General features: G+C 35.4%; 9 non-coding genes across 9 annotated transcripts; 1 reads left to right on the forward strand and 8 right to left on the reverse strand.

The window, feature by feature from the left end:
• Positions 1 to 2,291: 2,291 nt before the first annotated feature.
• TRNAI-UAU (transfer RNA isoleucine (anticodon UAU)) lies at positions 2,292 to 2,381 on the reverse strand. The gene is given in 2 exon segments: positions 2,292 to 2,327; positions 2,344 to 2,381. It is a non-coding gene; the product is annotated as a tRNA-Ile (tRNA).
• A 975-nt stretch (positions 2,382 to 3,356) lies between these two features.
• On the reverse strand, positions 3,357 to 3,446 carry TRNAI-UAU (transfer RNA isoleucine (anticodon UAU)). The gene is given in 2 exon segments: positions 3,357 to 3,392; positions 3,409 to 3,446. It is a non-coding gene; the product is annotated as a tRNA-Ile (tRNA).
• Positions 3,447 to 4,383: 937 nt separating this feature from the next.
• TRNAI-UAU (transfer RNA isoleucine (anticodon UAU)) lies at positions 4,384 to 4,473 on the reverse strand. Its single transcript is given in 2 exon segments — positions 4,384 to 4,419; positions 4,436 to 4,473. It is a non-coding gene; the product is annotated as a tRNA-Ile (tRNA).
• A 536-nt stretch (positions 4,474 to 5,009) lies between these two features.
• TRNAI-UAU (transfer RNA isoleucine (anticodon UAU)) lies at positions 5,010 to 5,099 on the reverse strand. The gene is given in 2 exon segments: positions 5,010 to 5,045; positions 5,062 to 5,099. It is a non-coding gene; the product is annotated as a tRNA-Ile (tRNA).
• Positions 5,100 to 6,018: 919 nt separating this feature from the next.
• Positions 6,019 to 6,108, reverse strand: TRNAI-UAU (transfer RNA isoleucine (anticodon UAU)). Its single transcript is given in 2 exon segments — positions 6,019 to 6,054; positions 6,071 to 6,108. It is a non-coding gene; the product is annotated as a tRNA-Ile (tRNA).
• A 1,180-nt stretch (positions 6,109 to 7,288) lies between these two features.
• TRNAI-UAU (transfer RNA isoleucine (anticodon UAU)) lies at positions 7,289 to 7,378 on the reverse strand. The gene is given in 2 exon segments: positions 7,289 to 7,324; positions 7,341 to 7,378. It is a non-coding gene; the product is annotated as a tRNA-Ile (tRNA).
• A 610-nt stretch (positions 7,379 to 7,988) lies between these two features.
• TRNAI-UAU (transfer RNA isoleucine (anticodon UAU)) lies at positions 7,989 to 8,078 on the reverse strand. Its single transcript is given in 2 exon segments — positions 7,989 to 8,024; positions 8,041 to 8,078. It is a non-coding gene; the product is annotated as a tRNA-Ile (tRNA).
• A 725-nt stretch (positions 8,079 to 8,803) lies between these two features.
• TRNAI-UAU (transfer RNA isoleucine (anticodon UAU)) lies at positions 8,804 to 8,893 on the reverse strand. Its single transcript is given in 2 exon segments — positions 8,804 to 8,839; positions 8,856 to 8,893. It is a non-coding gene; the product is annotated as a tRNA-Ile (tRNA).
• A 2,430-nt stretch (positions 8,894 to 11,323) lies between these two features.
• Positions 11,324 to 11,413, forward strand: TRNAI-UAU (transfer RNA isoleucine (anticodon UAU)). The gene is given in 2 exon segments: positions 11,324 to 11,361; positions 11,378 to 11,413. It is a non-coding gene; the product is annotated as a tRNA-Ile (tRNA).
• The last annotated feature ends 1,766 nt before the right edge of the window (positions 11,414 to 13,179 follow it).

The following is a 13,179-nucleotide window of genomic DNA, read 5'->3' on the forward strand; positions in this document are numbered from 1 at the left end:
GCTTGACCGAATTAACCCTAAGGCAAGCTGGTTTCGAGAAATAAGCTGCCCTGGCGGAGGTCTGCATTTTCTTAGTGCTTTTTCTAGTTATTACTATAATCAAAGCTATAGCCTTTTGTTACTATTATTACAATTACAAGCACACTTATTGGAGTTATTTCCGAACTGAATATCCATGTTGCTGTTCCTTCTATGATAATGAATAATGATTTACCTTCACATGTAATTTTAGGTTCCCATACAGAAACTTACCTATCAACCCTTCAATGAAAGTACTATACTCAATTTACTTTAATAAATGCGCATTTGCACCGACTCGCAGCGGTGCCCTTTTAGCTCGGAAAGGTTTCCTGCTATCTGATTGGTTAGAAATATCTTGTCCAACCAATCAGTGAGCAGGAAACTTTTCCAAGCTAAAAGGGCATTCCTGCAAGTCGGTGCAAATCTACCTCACTAAAAAGAATTGACTATAAATACTCTTATCTTATCAATGCAAATAGTTGTTACCATAGTATCCATCCGTATGCAATTAAGGTTTGGTGCCCATATTGAAACTGATGTATGATTTTAAACATTCTATCTATGGTTTACGGATTTTATTCTTTAGTTTTTCTTAGCAAATGTTCATTTGTCTTGATTGAAAATATAATGAAGTGACGAAAATTATTACGAAATATACGAATCTAGATGTTGATGTACTGCATGTATATTATATAGTACATAGGTGTTGTTGGGACCTGATTGGTAACGTCTATGCCTGGTGATCGTCTGACAGGGGTTTGATTCCTGCTCAAACTCGTTAGTTCCTTGAGTATCTGCAACCTTACCATCCCTGTAAGCTAAGGATTCGGGTGTTGAGGGAGCCTGTAGGTCTATCTACTGAGTCATCCGCTGCCATTGCCTGGGCCTCCCTGGCCATAGCTTAGGTGAAGAGGGGAGCTTGGACGCTAATCATATGTATATATGGTCAGTCTCTAGGGCAACAAACTCGTTAGTTCCTTGAGTGTCTACAACCTTACCATCCTTGTAAGCTAAGGATTCGGGTGTTGAGGGAGCCTATAGGTCTATCTACTAAGTTATCAGCAGTCATTGCCTAGCCCTCCCTAGCCCTAGCTTGGGTGAAGAGGGGACTTGGACGCTAATCATATGTATATATGGTCAGTCTCTGGGGCATTGTCCTGCTTGATAGGGCAATGTTACTATGCCTTGCCTCTGCCATTCATGAGCGACCTTTAAACATGCAGAATGTTAATGCTTATCGATTTCATCTATTCATAAAATTCAAAACACCCACTGCTGGATAATTCAAATTGTTTTGAATTGAAACATGAAACCCCACATCTGCCTCTAATGCTAATGGTTCTGAAGCCAGATTAGGCTCAAATTCCTAGTCTTAAGTCTAAGACATTGATGGTTCTGTCCAAACAGAGCCTCGACTTCCAAATATTTATTGGAATTCTTCACTTCTTTTCCACGGGAATATCTAACACATTTACTTCTTCGAATTTTAAAGGTTTTGTTCCTTTCAAGGTCCAAATTCCAGAACTCTTTGTCACAGGAGTTTTAAAGGGTTTGCCACAGTTAAGGTTCGAATTCCAGAACTCTTTGTCTTAGGAGTTTTGAAGGCTTTGTCACTGCTAAAGTTCGAATTCCAGAACTCTTAGCCACAGGAATTTTAAAGGTTTTGTTATAGTTAAGGTTTGAATTCCAAAACTCTTTGCCACAGGAATTTTACAGGTTTTATCACAGTTAAGGTTGGAATTCCAGAACTCTTTGTCACAGGAGTTTTGAAGGTTTTGTCACTGCTAAAACTCGAATTCCAGAACTCTTTGTCACAGGAATTTTAAAGTTTTTGTTATAGCTAAGGTTTGAATTCCAGAACTCTTTGCCACAGGAGTTTTAAAGGTTTTGTCACAGTTAAGGTTGGAATTCCAGAACTCTTTGTCACAGGAGTTTTAAAGGTTTTGTCACTGCTAAAACTCGAATTCCAGAACTCTTTGTCACAGGAATTTTAAAGGCTTTGTCACAGTTAAGGTTGGAATTCCAGAACTCTTTGTCACAGGAGTTTTAAAGGTTTTGTCACAGTTAAGGTTGGAATTCCAAATCTCTTTAGTTTCAAAAGCTTCAAAACAATATTATCTTTTTTTCTGTCTTAGATTTTAAAGGTTCTACCTTCCATATCGTGCCTTACATCTTTAAAGTTCTGAAACGATCGAAACTACATCTATCCCAGCTCTTGAAGGTTCATTGAGGATCGAACTTGACCTTCCCATCTTGAATCTTAAAGGTTCTGTCCCAGGTGAGGCTCGAACTCACAACCTCGGCATGGCTCAGACACTGTCGTATAAGTACTGCGCGCTAACCGATTGCGCCACTGGAACACATTCCAGTGTCAAACAGAAACTCAAGTGGATCGAGACTCTTCTGTTTATGCTGTGTCCAGAGTCTGCACTCTGTTTAAAATCCCCCTTCATGTTCAGACTCTTTTATAATACCCTCTTAGCCACCCACACCCCCACTCTTACCCCCTCCTTAAGCAGAGATAAGTTGCTATAACTTATGACTATTTTTTTTTTCTAAATTTCCTTCCCATCTCTCCAAGTCTCTTATACTCACTGAGACTCACTGTTATAAAATAAACTTTTTCTACCACTAAAACTCTTTCTTTCGGTACCAATTGAGCCTGGTTTTAATTTTTTTTGGCGGGGTGTCATTGCAGTTGTGCTGAGCAACTGCATCTACATTCCAAGTCCTGTGCACACACAAACTTTCATATCCGTGTTTCCTTTTTGAAAATAGTTATCTATCAATATTCAACAGAATTTGTAGATTTGAGAACAAATCCCTCAGAAGAATATTGGGAGTTAAATGGCAAGACAGGATTAGAAATGAAACTATAAGAGGATTACTCGAGTGCATTATGTGGAGGAGATCATGGTGAGGGGTAGATGGAGATAGATTGGGCATGCTCTTTGCACTCCTCAAGAGAGATTAGTTCACCAAACTTTCAACTGGGCTCCACAAGGCGCTAGAAGAGTTGGAAGACCCAGGACTACATGGTTGAGGACTATGAAGTATGAAGTAAGAGATGATGAGTGGAGAAGCATTGATTTAAAAATCTCATGATAGAGAGGCCCTTTACGTCTGTAGGCATAGGAGGAGATGATGATGACCAGAATGGGTATAAATCTCATGTAAAATTCTACCCCAGATTATGACATCTCACTGTCTACGCTTTGATTTCAAGAATCGTTCCCAGATCCTCGAAGACAATCCCAATTCAAGGACCCCTAGATCCTATTCCCGGCTGGGGATTTAAACTAATTCCAACCCATAGTGTAGGGTCCTAAAGGTTCTGTCCCAGGTGAGGCTCGAACTCACAACCTCGGCATGGCTCAGACACTGTCGTATAAGTACCGCGCGCTAACCGATTGCGCCACTGGGACACATTCCAGTGTCAAACAGAAACTCAAGTAGACCAAGATCCTTCTGTATGTACTTGTGCTGTGATTCCTAGGAGAAGGATTATCTGGTATGCACGTTCTTGTTTACACGAATGTCTATGACAACATTATTGTCCTTTATTGATGTGTGGTCACTTTTTATATTCCTGTTACAAAATGTTCTCATAAATTCAGATATTGATAATGAAACTAATCTTAAAATTTTCATTATTATTATTATTATTATTATTATTATTATTATTATTATTATTATTACACATGTACGCGACATGTCTAAAATGACGGCTAAATATTGATATCACTATGCACATACATGCAAAAGCACACATTCCCACAGATTTAATCCTTCCTACCCCCTCCCCCCTTTACTCTCGGGGTACCCCCTCGCACCTGGGTATGACTACTACTTCACCTACCTGAGGGATGGGGCAAGATCGAGTAAGTTATACGTCTGGCAACACCGATTAGCGTTCCAGGAAATATATATACTCGTGTATATATATATATATATATATATATATATATATATATATATATATATATATATATATATATATATAAAACTAGATACCTTGTAGAATATCAATCCAGTATATCTTCAGTCTTGTCCCTCAGGGGGCACTTCATAGTTAAGACTAACTCTGAACCCTTATTCCAGGGTTTTTAAAGGTTCATCCCCTCGTCAGGTTCGAAATTTTATATCGCTTTCTCTTTTTAAAAACGGTTATCTATCCAAATGGGTCTAATTCTTATGTAAATATCCTACCCCAGATTTTTACATCTCTGTGTAGGGGTCCTGGATTTCAAAGGTACGTTCACAGATCCTCGAAGACAATTCATAATTCAAGGACTCCTAGATCCTATTCCTGGGTGGGGATTTAAAGTAATTCCCACCCAAAGTCTGGGGTTCTAAAGGTTCTGTCCCAGGTGAGGCTCGAACTCACAACCTCGGCATGGCTCAGACACTGTCGTATAAGTACCGCGCGCTAACCGATTGCGCCACTGGGACACGTTCCAGTGTCAAACAAAAACTCAAGTGGATCGAGATCCTTCTGTATATGCTTTGGTTCTTACTCCTTGAGTTCCTGTGAGAGGGATTATTTAGTATACACGTCTTGTCCACACAAATGTCTATGACAACATCAATTATATTATTATTATCACTATTATTGTTGTTGTTGTTGTTGTTGTTCCCCGTGTTACAATTAAAGCATGGTAATTGCAATCGGTGGCGAAATAAATATTCATAATGCTGTTTCCTTCATGAGAAAATATAATGTCACACTTTCGCATGTATACAACAATACATACCAACTCACCAACTCCATAAAAGAAATTATGTGATATATTGCATATAGTAAATGACACATCAGTTTCTTTATTCATACTTATTCAAATAAGATTTGGTGATATTGAAACTAATATAGGATTTGGAGTTTCGTTCCCAGATCCTTGAAGACTTTCCCAATTCAAGGACCCCAAGATCCTATTCCTCGGTAGGGGCTTAAACTAATTCCCACCCATAGTGTAGGGTTCTAAAGGTTCTGTCCCAGGTGAGGCTCGAACTCACAACCTCGGCATGGCTCAGACACTGTCGTATAAGTACCGCGCGCTAACCGATTGCGCCACTGGGACACATTCCAGTGTCAAACAGAAACTCAAGTGGACCAAGATCCTTCTGTATGTATTTGTGCTGTGATTCCTAAGAGAAGGATTATCTGGTGTGCACGTTCTTGTTTACACGAATGTCTATGACAACACTAGTGTCCTTTATTGATGTGTGGTCACTTTTTACTTTTCTATATTACAAAATGTTCTCATAAATTCAAAGATTGATAACGAAACTAATCTTAAAATTTTCATTATTATTATTATTATTATTATTATTATTATTATTATTATTGCATGTGTACGCGACACGTCTAAAATGATGGCTAAATATTGATATCATTATGTACACACACAAAAGCACACATTCCCACAGATTTAATCCTTCCTACCCCCTCCCCCCTTTACTCTCGGGGTACCCCCTCGCACCTGAGTATGACTACTACTTCACCTACCTGAGGGATGGGGCAAGATCGAGTAAGTTATACGTCTGGCAACACCGATTAGCGTTACAGGAAATATATATACTCGTGTGTATATATATATATATATATATATATATATATGTGTGTGTGTATATAAAACTAGATACCTTGTAGAATATCAATCCAGTATATCTTCAGTCTTGTCCCTCAGGGGGCACTTCATAGTTAAGACTAACTCTGAACCCTTATTCCAAGGTTTTTAAGGGTTCTTCCCCTCGTCAGGCTCGAAATTTCATATCCCTGTCTCCTTTTTAAAAGTTGTTATCTATCCAAATGGGTCTAATTCTCATGTAAGGCTCCTACCCCAGATTTTTACATCTCTGTGTAGCGGTCCTGGATTTCCAAGGTTTGTTCCCAGATCCTCGAAGACAATTCCCAATGCAAGGATTCCTAGATCCGATCCTAATCCTAGGTGGGGATTTAAACTAATTCCCTCCCATATTGTGGGGTTCTAAAGGTTCTGTCCCAGGTGAGGCTCGAACTCACAACCTCGGCATGGCTCAGACACTGTCGTATAAGTACCGCGCGCTAACCGATTGCGCCACTGGGACACGTTCCAGTGTCAAACAAAAACTAAAGTGGATCGATACCTTTCTGTATATGCCGTGCTAAGGTCCATAGACCTTGTGGTGTGGTTCCTAAGAGAGGAATTACTTAGTACACACGTTCTTGTTTACACAAATGTCTATGAAAACATCACTGTCCTTTCTAAATGTGTGGTATCTTTTTACGTTTCTATGTTACAAAAAGTTCTCATAAACTCAAATATTGGTAATGAAAATAATGTTGAAATTATTATTATTATTATTATTATTATTATTATTATTATTATTATTGTTGTTGTTGTTGTTATTATTATTATTATCATTATTATTATTATTATTATTATCATTATTATTATTATTACTATTATTATTATTATTATTGTTAGTAGTAGTAGTAGTAGTATTACTATTATCATCATCAATATTTTTATCAATTTTATTATTATTGTTGTTGTTGTTGTTGTTGTTCCCCGTGTTACAATTAAAGTATGGTAATTTCAATCGGTGAAGAAATAAATATTCATAATGCTGTTTCCTTTATAGATAAGTATCACGCCACATTTTCGCATGCATATATCAATACACACTATATATTGTATATAGTGTAAAATGACACATCAATTTTGTAGATTTGATATCAAAGCCCTCAGAATAATATTGGGAGTTAAATGGCAGGGCATGATTAGAAATGAAACTATAAGAGAGATTACTCGAGTGTCATATGTGGATGAGATCACGATGAGGGGTAGATAGAGATGGTTTGGGCATGCTCTTTGCACTCCTAAAGAGAGATTAAAGTAGTTCACCAAACTTTCAAGTGGGTACCATAAGGCACTAGAAGAGTTGGAAGACTCAGGCCTACAGGGTTGAGGACTATAAAGCGTGAAGTAGGAGAAGTTGGGTGGAGAGGCATTGATTTAAAAGCTCAAGATAGACACGACTGACAAAATCTATCCGAGTCCATTTACGTTAATAGGCGTACGAGGAGATGATGATGACCAAAATGGGTTTAGATTTAATGTAAAAATCCTACCTCAGATTTTGACATTTCGGTGTAGAGGTCCTGGATTTCCAAGGTTCGTTCCCAGGTCCTTATAGACAATTCCCAATTCAAGGACCCCTAAATCCTTTTCCTAGGTGAGGATTTAAACTAATTCCCACCCGTGGTCTTTGGTTCTAAAGGTTCTGTCCCAGGTGAGGCTCGAACTCACAACCTCGGCATGGCTCAGACACTGTCGTATAAGTACCGCGCGCTAACCGATTGCGCCACTGGGACACATTCCAGTGCCAAACAGAAACTGATCTGATTCAAGACACTGTCCCTTTTGTCACATACATTTTTGTTTTTGTTATTTCTATAAAGATTTATTGTCAATCACATTTTGGGCCAACTTTTGAAACGGCAGATGTAGGATACTAAGGCAATACAATACTTATATATATATATATATATATATATATATATATATATATATATGTATATATATATATATATATATATATACAAACTCTTGTACATATCGCATAAAACTAGATACCTCGTAGAATATCTATACAGTATATCTACCGTTCTGTCCCACAGGGGGCACTTCATAGTTAAGACCAACTCTGAACCCTTATTCCAGGGTTTTTAAAGGCTCATCCACTCGCGAGGTTCAAAATTTCATATCCTTATCTCCTTTTTAAAAATAGTTATCAATCCAAATGGGTCTAATTCTCATGTAAAGATCCTACCCCAGATTTTTACATCTCTGTGTAGAGGTCCTGGATTTTCAAGGTTCGTTCCCAGATCCTCGAAGACATTCTCAATTGAAGGACTCCTAGATCCTATTCCTAGGTGGGGATTTAAACTGATTCCCACCCATAGTCTGGGGTTCTAAAGGTTCTGTCCCAGGTGAGGCTCGAACTCACAACCTCGGCATGGCTCAGACACTGTCGTATAAGTACCGCGCGCTAACCGATTGCGCCACTGGGACACATTCCAGTGCCAAACAGAAACTCAAGTGGATCGAGATCCTTCTGTTTATGTTGTGGTTCCTAAAAGAAGGATTACCTGGTATGCACTTTCTTGTTCACACAAATGTCTATGACATCACAGTCATTTCTTATTTTGTGGTATCTTTTACGTTTGTATATTACTAAAAGTTCTCATAAATTCAAAGATTGATAATGAAAATAATACTAAAATTATTATTAATATTATTATTATTATTATTATTATTATTATTATTATTATTTTTATTATTATTATTATCAGTAGTAGTAGTAGTAGTAGTAGTAGTACTATTATCATTATCAATATTATTATCAATTTTATTATTATTATCACTATTATTATTATTGTTGTTGTTGTTGTTCCCTATGTTACAATTACAGTATAGTAATTGCAATCAATGGCGAAATAAATAATCATAATGATGTTTCCTTCATGATAGAATATAATGTCACACTTTCGCATGTATACATCAATACACACCAACTCACCAACCCCATAAAAGAATTTATGTAATATATTGCATATAGTAAATGACACATCAGTTTCTTTATTCATACTTATTCAAATAAGATTTGAAACTAATATAGGATTTGGAGGTTCGTTCCCAGATCCTTGAAGACCTTCCCATTTCAAGGATCCCTAGATCCTATTCCTAGGTGGGGATTTAAACTAATTCCGACCCATAGTATAGGGTTCTAAAGGTTCTGTCCCAGGTGAGGCTCGAACTCACAACCTCGGCATGGCTCAGACACTGTCGTATAAGTACCGCGCGCTAACCGATTGCGCCACTGGGACATGTTGATCTATGCAACAGAAACTGAACTGCTTCAAGATACTGTCCCGTTTTTGTTGTTTTTTGTAAAGGTTAAAAGTCAATGACATCTTAGGCCAACTTTTGAAACTGCAGATGTACAATACTAAGGCAATACTGTATTTATATTTGATTGCTTATACTACTGGCTAGGTGTCAATGACCTTAGATATCAGGGTGCCATATAACTGCCATTATTATTATTATTATTATTATTATTATTATTATTATCATTATTATTATTATTATTACTTGCTAAGCTACAACCCTAGTTGGAAAATCAGGATGCTATAAGCCCAGGGGCTCCAACAGGGAAAAGAGCCCAGTGAGGAAAGGAAACAAGGAAAATAAAATATTTTAAGAACAGCAACAAAACCTAAACAAATATTTCCTATATAAGCTAGAAAAACTTTTAACAAAACAAGAGGAAGAGAAATTAGAGAGAATAGTGTGCCCAAGTGTACCCTCAAGCAAGAGAACTCTAACCCAAGACAGTGGAAGACCATGGTACAGAGGCTATGGCACAACCCAAGAGTAGAAAACAATGGTTTGATTTTTGAGTGCCCTCCTAGAAGAGCTGCTCACCATAGCTAAAGAATCTTGTCTACCCTTACCAAGAGGAAAGTGGCCACTGAACAATTACAATGCAGTAGTTAACTCCTTGGGTGAAGAAGAATTGTTTGGTGATCTGTATTGTCAGGTGTACGAGGACAGGGGAAAATCTGTAAAGAATAGGCCAGACTATTCGGCGTATGTGTAGACAAAGGGAAAGTGAACCGTAACCAGAGAGAAGGATGCAATGTAGTACTGTCTGGCCAGTCAAAGGACCCCATAACTCCCTTGCGGTAGTATAAATCAATCAATCAATTATACTATTGAAATATTATTGCTTATAAGTGATGGAAATTATTTTAGTAATAATGGGAAATATTAATTCGCATATTATAGTATTTTTATAAAACCCTGCATTGAAAATAACGATATAATATAATTTTATAATTATTAATATTATCATAAAATTACATTTTATTTCGATTATTTTTGGGGGGTCAAAAGGTTGGGAAATATAAAATAAATATTTTAGTATTTTTATACTGTTCATATGTTGAAAATGACGATATAATCCTATCTTATAGTCATCATTAATGTTATCATCAAATTACATTTTAATTCGATTTGTATGAGAAACGTACATTAGGATATAAATAGATGAGAGAGAGAGAGAGAGAGAGAGAGAGAGAGAGATTCTATATTTTCAATTGTAATAATAAAAGTATGGTAATATAATAAATAATAAAGTCTTGTAAGAAATTAAAAGAGAGAGAGAGAGAGAGAGAGAGAGAGAGAGAGAGAGAGAGAGAGAGAGAGATTCTGTATTTTCAATTATAATAATACCAGTATGGTAAAAAAATAAATAATAAAGTTTTGCAAGAAGTTAAGAGAGAGAGAGAGAGAGAGAGAGAGAGAGAGAGAGAGAGAGAGAGAGAGAGAGAGAGAGAGAGAGAGCAATTCTCTTTTTTCAATTATAATAATAATTATAACAATAACAGTATGGTAAAATAATAAATAATAAAGTTTTGTAGGAAGTTAAAAGAGAGAGAGAGAGAGAGAGAGAGAGAGAGAGAGAGAGAGAGAGAGAGAGAGAGAGAGATATTCTATATTTTCAATTATAATAATACCAGTATGGTAAAATAATAAATGATAAAGTTTTGTAAGGAGTTAAGAGAGAGAGAGAGAGAGAGAGAGAGAGAGAGAGAGAGAGAGAGAGAGAGAGAGAGAGAAAAAAAATTCTATTTTTTCAATTATAACGATAATTATAATAATAACAATATGGTAAAATAATAAATAATAAAGTTTTGTAGGAAGTTATAAGAGAGAGAGAGAGAGAGAGAGAGAGAGAGAGAGAGAGAGAGAGAGAGAGAGAGAGAGAGAGAGAGAGAGATATTTTCAATTATAATAATAACAGTATGGTAAAATAATAAATAAAAAGTTTTGTAAGAAGCTAAAGAGAGAGAGAGAGAGAGAGAGAGAGAGAGAGAGAGAGAGAGAGAGAGATTCTATATTTTCAATTATAATAATAATAATTTATTAATATCAGTATGGTAAAATAATGAATAAAGAGTTTTGTAAGAAGAGAGAGAGAGAGAGAGAGAGAGAGAGAGAGAGAGAGAGAGAGAGAGAGAGAGAGAGATTCTATATTTTCAATTATAATAATAATAATTTAATAATACCAGTATGGTAAAATATTAAATAAAGAGTTTTGTGAAAACTTTAAGACAGAGAGAGAGAGAGAGAGAGAGAGAGAGAGAGAGAGAGAGAGAGAGAGAGGTGGGTGTGTGCTGGTAAACATTATGTAAATATACTCCTACCCAGACCCCTTGATTCACATGAGTTTCAGCATTAGAGCTAGTCATGTCCCAGTGGCGCAATCGGTTAGCGCGCGGTACTTATACGACAGTGTCTGAGCCATGCCGAGGTTGTGAGTTCGAGCCTCACCTGGGACAGATCCTTTAGAACTCGGAACTAAATAATTCAATTATTAGATGGCCGAGTTGTTAGCACGTCAAAGCATAAGTATTGGGTTTTATAACACTCAGGCAAACTGAGGAAATACTTTTAAAACATGGAAAATTGTAGTTTGATTTTATAATTTTTGAAACATTCTTCTCGTGTTTGGAGTCTTTAAAAACATTTATCATTAATACAGTTTGGATTACAATTATCAGAGACTTATACTTAAGGGTCTATTTTAACTTTCATTAAGTAAATTGAAACCATATACTTAAAAATTCTCAGTAAAAAACGGTATAAATACGGGAATAAATGTAAGGCATTTAACGTTTTAAACATTGACTTAAAGGGATGATACTTCGGTCACCAACCAGTAAAAGATAATACAAATTAGGGTAGAATCACGGTCGCCTGTATTTTCCTGAAATACGGCTGAGAACAGTATATTTTTACGGAGAATTTCCGATTAAAAGTACTGTTTTTTTTTTAACAGTGTAATCTTAGTAAAAGGATTGCATCATACTTTTTTGATTATGGAAAAACATAAAATCATGCTTTTAGTAATGTTTTTTATTCATGGGATAAAATTCTAAATTTTCCCAAGGTTTCAAAAAACAGATCTTGTTCAATAGCATATAAACCACATGTCTTAAACTCTGTTTTGTTAACCCGAGATTTCTAAAAGGTCTCTCTCTGGTGACAAGATATTGGTGGTAAATACGTTCTTTGGCACTCTAGATATATGTGTTTTAAAGATCTGTTTAAATATATGTGTTCCAAAGATCGGTAATCAATAAAAATTCAGTTCATTGTATGTATGAAATATTTTGAGATTATAAAATCTGTTCAAACCATGTATTGATTTGAAAATACATTCTTTGGCACTCTAAATATATGTGTTTTAAAGATCTGTTTAAATATATTTATAAAGATCAGTAATTAATAAGAATTCAGTTCATTGTATGTATCAAATATCTTGGGATTATAAAATCTGTCTAAATCATGAATCGATTTGAAAATACATTCTAAATACACTCTAAATATATATGTGTTTTAAAGATCTGTTTAAATATATATTCTAAATATCGGTAGCAAATCAGTTCATAGTTTGTATCAAATACCTTGGGATTATAAAATCTATACAAATCTTGAATCGATTTGAAAATTCATTCTTTGGCAATCTAAATATATGTGTTTTAAAGATCTGTTTGAATATATTTCTGAAGATCAGTAATTAATAAGAATTCAGTTCATTTTATGTATCAAATGTCTTGCGATTATAGAATCTCTGTCTAAATCATGAATCGATTTGAAAACACATTCTTCAGCACTCTAAATATATGTGTTTTAAAGATCTGTTTGAATATATTTCTAAAGATCAGTAATTAATAAGAATTCAGTTCATTTTATGTATCAAATATCTTGGGATTATAAAATCTCTTTTCAAATCATGAATAAATTTGAAAAGACATTTTCTGTCACTCTAAATATATGTGTTTTAAAGATCTGTTGAAATATATGTGTTCCGAAGATCGGAAATTAATAAAGAATCAGTTTATTGTATGCATCAAATATCTTGGGATTATAAAATCTCTTTTCAAATCATGAATAAATTTGAAAAGACATTTTTTGGCACTCTAAATATATGTGTTTTAAAGATCTGTTTAAATATATTTCTAAAGATCGGTAATTAATAAGAATTCAGTTCATTTTATGTATCAAATATCTTGGGATTCTAAAATCTCTATTCAAATCATGA

This window comes from Palaemon carinicauda, chromosome 36, assembly GCF_036898095.1.
Source record: "Palaemon carinicauda isolate YSFRI2023 chromosome 36, ASM3689809v2, whole genome shotgun sequence".
Lineage (NCBI taxonomy): Eukaryota > Metazoa > Arthropoda > Malacostraca > Decapoda > Palaemonidae > Palaemon > Palaemon carinicauda.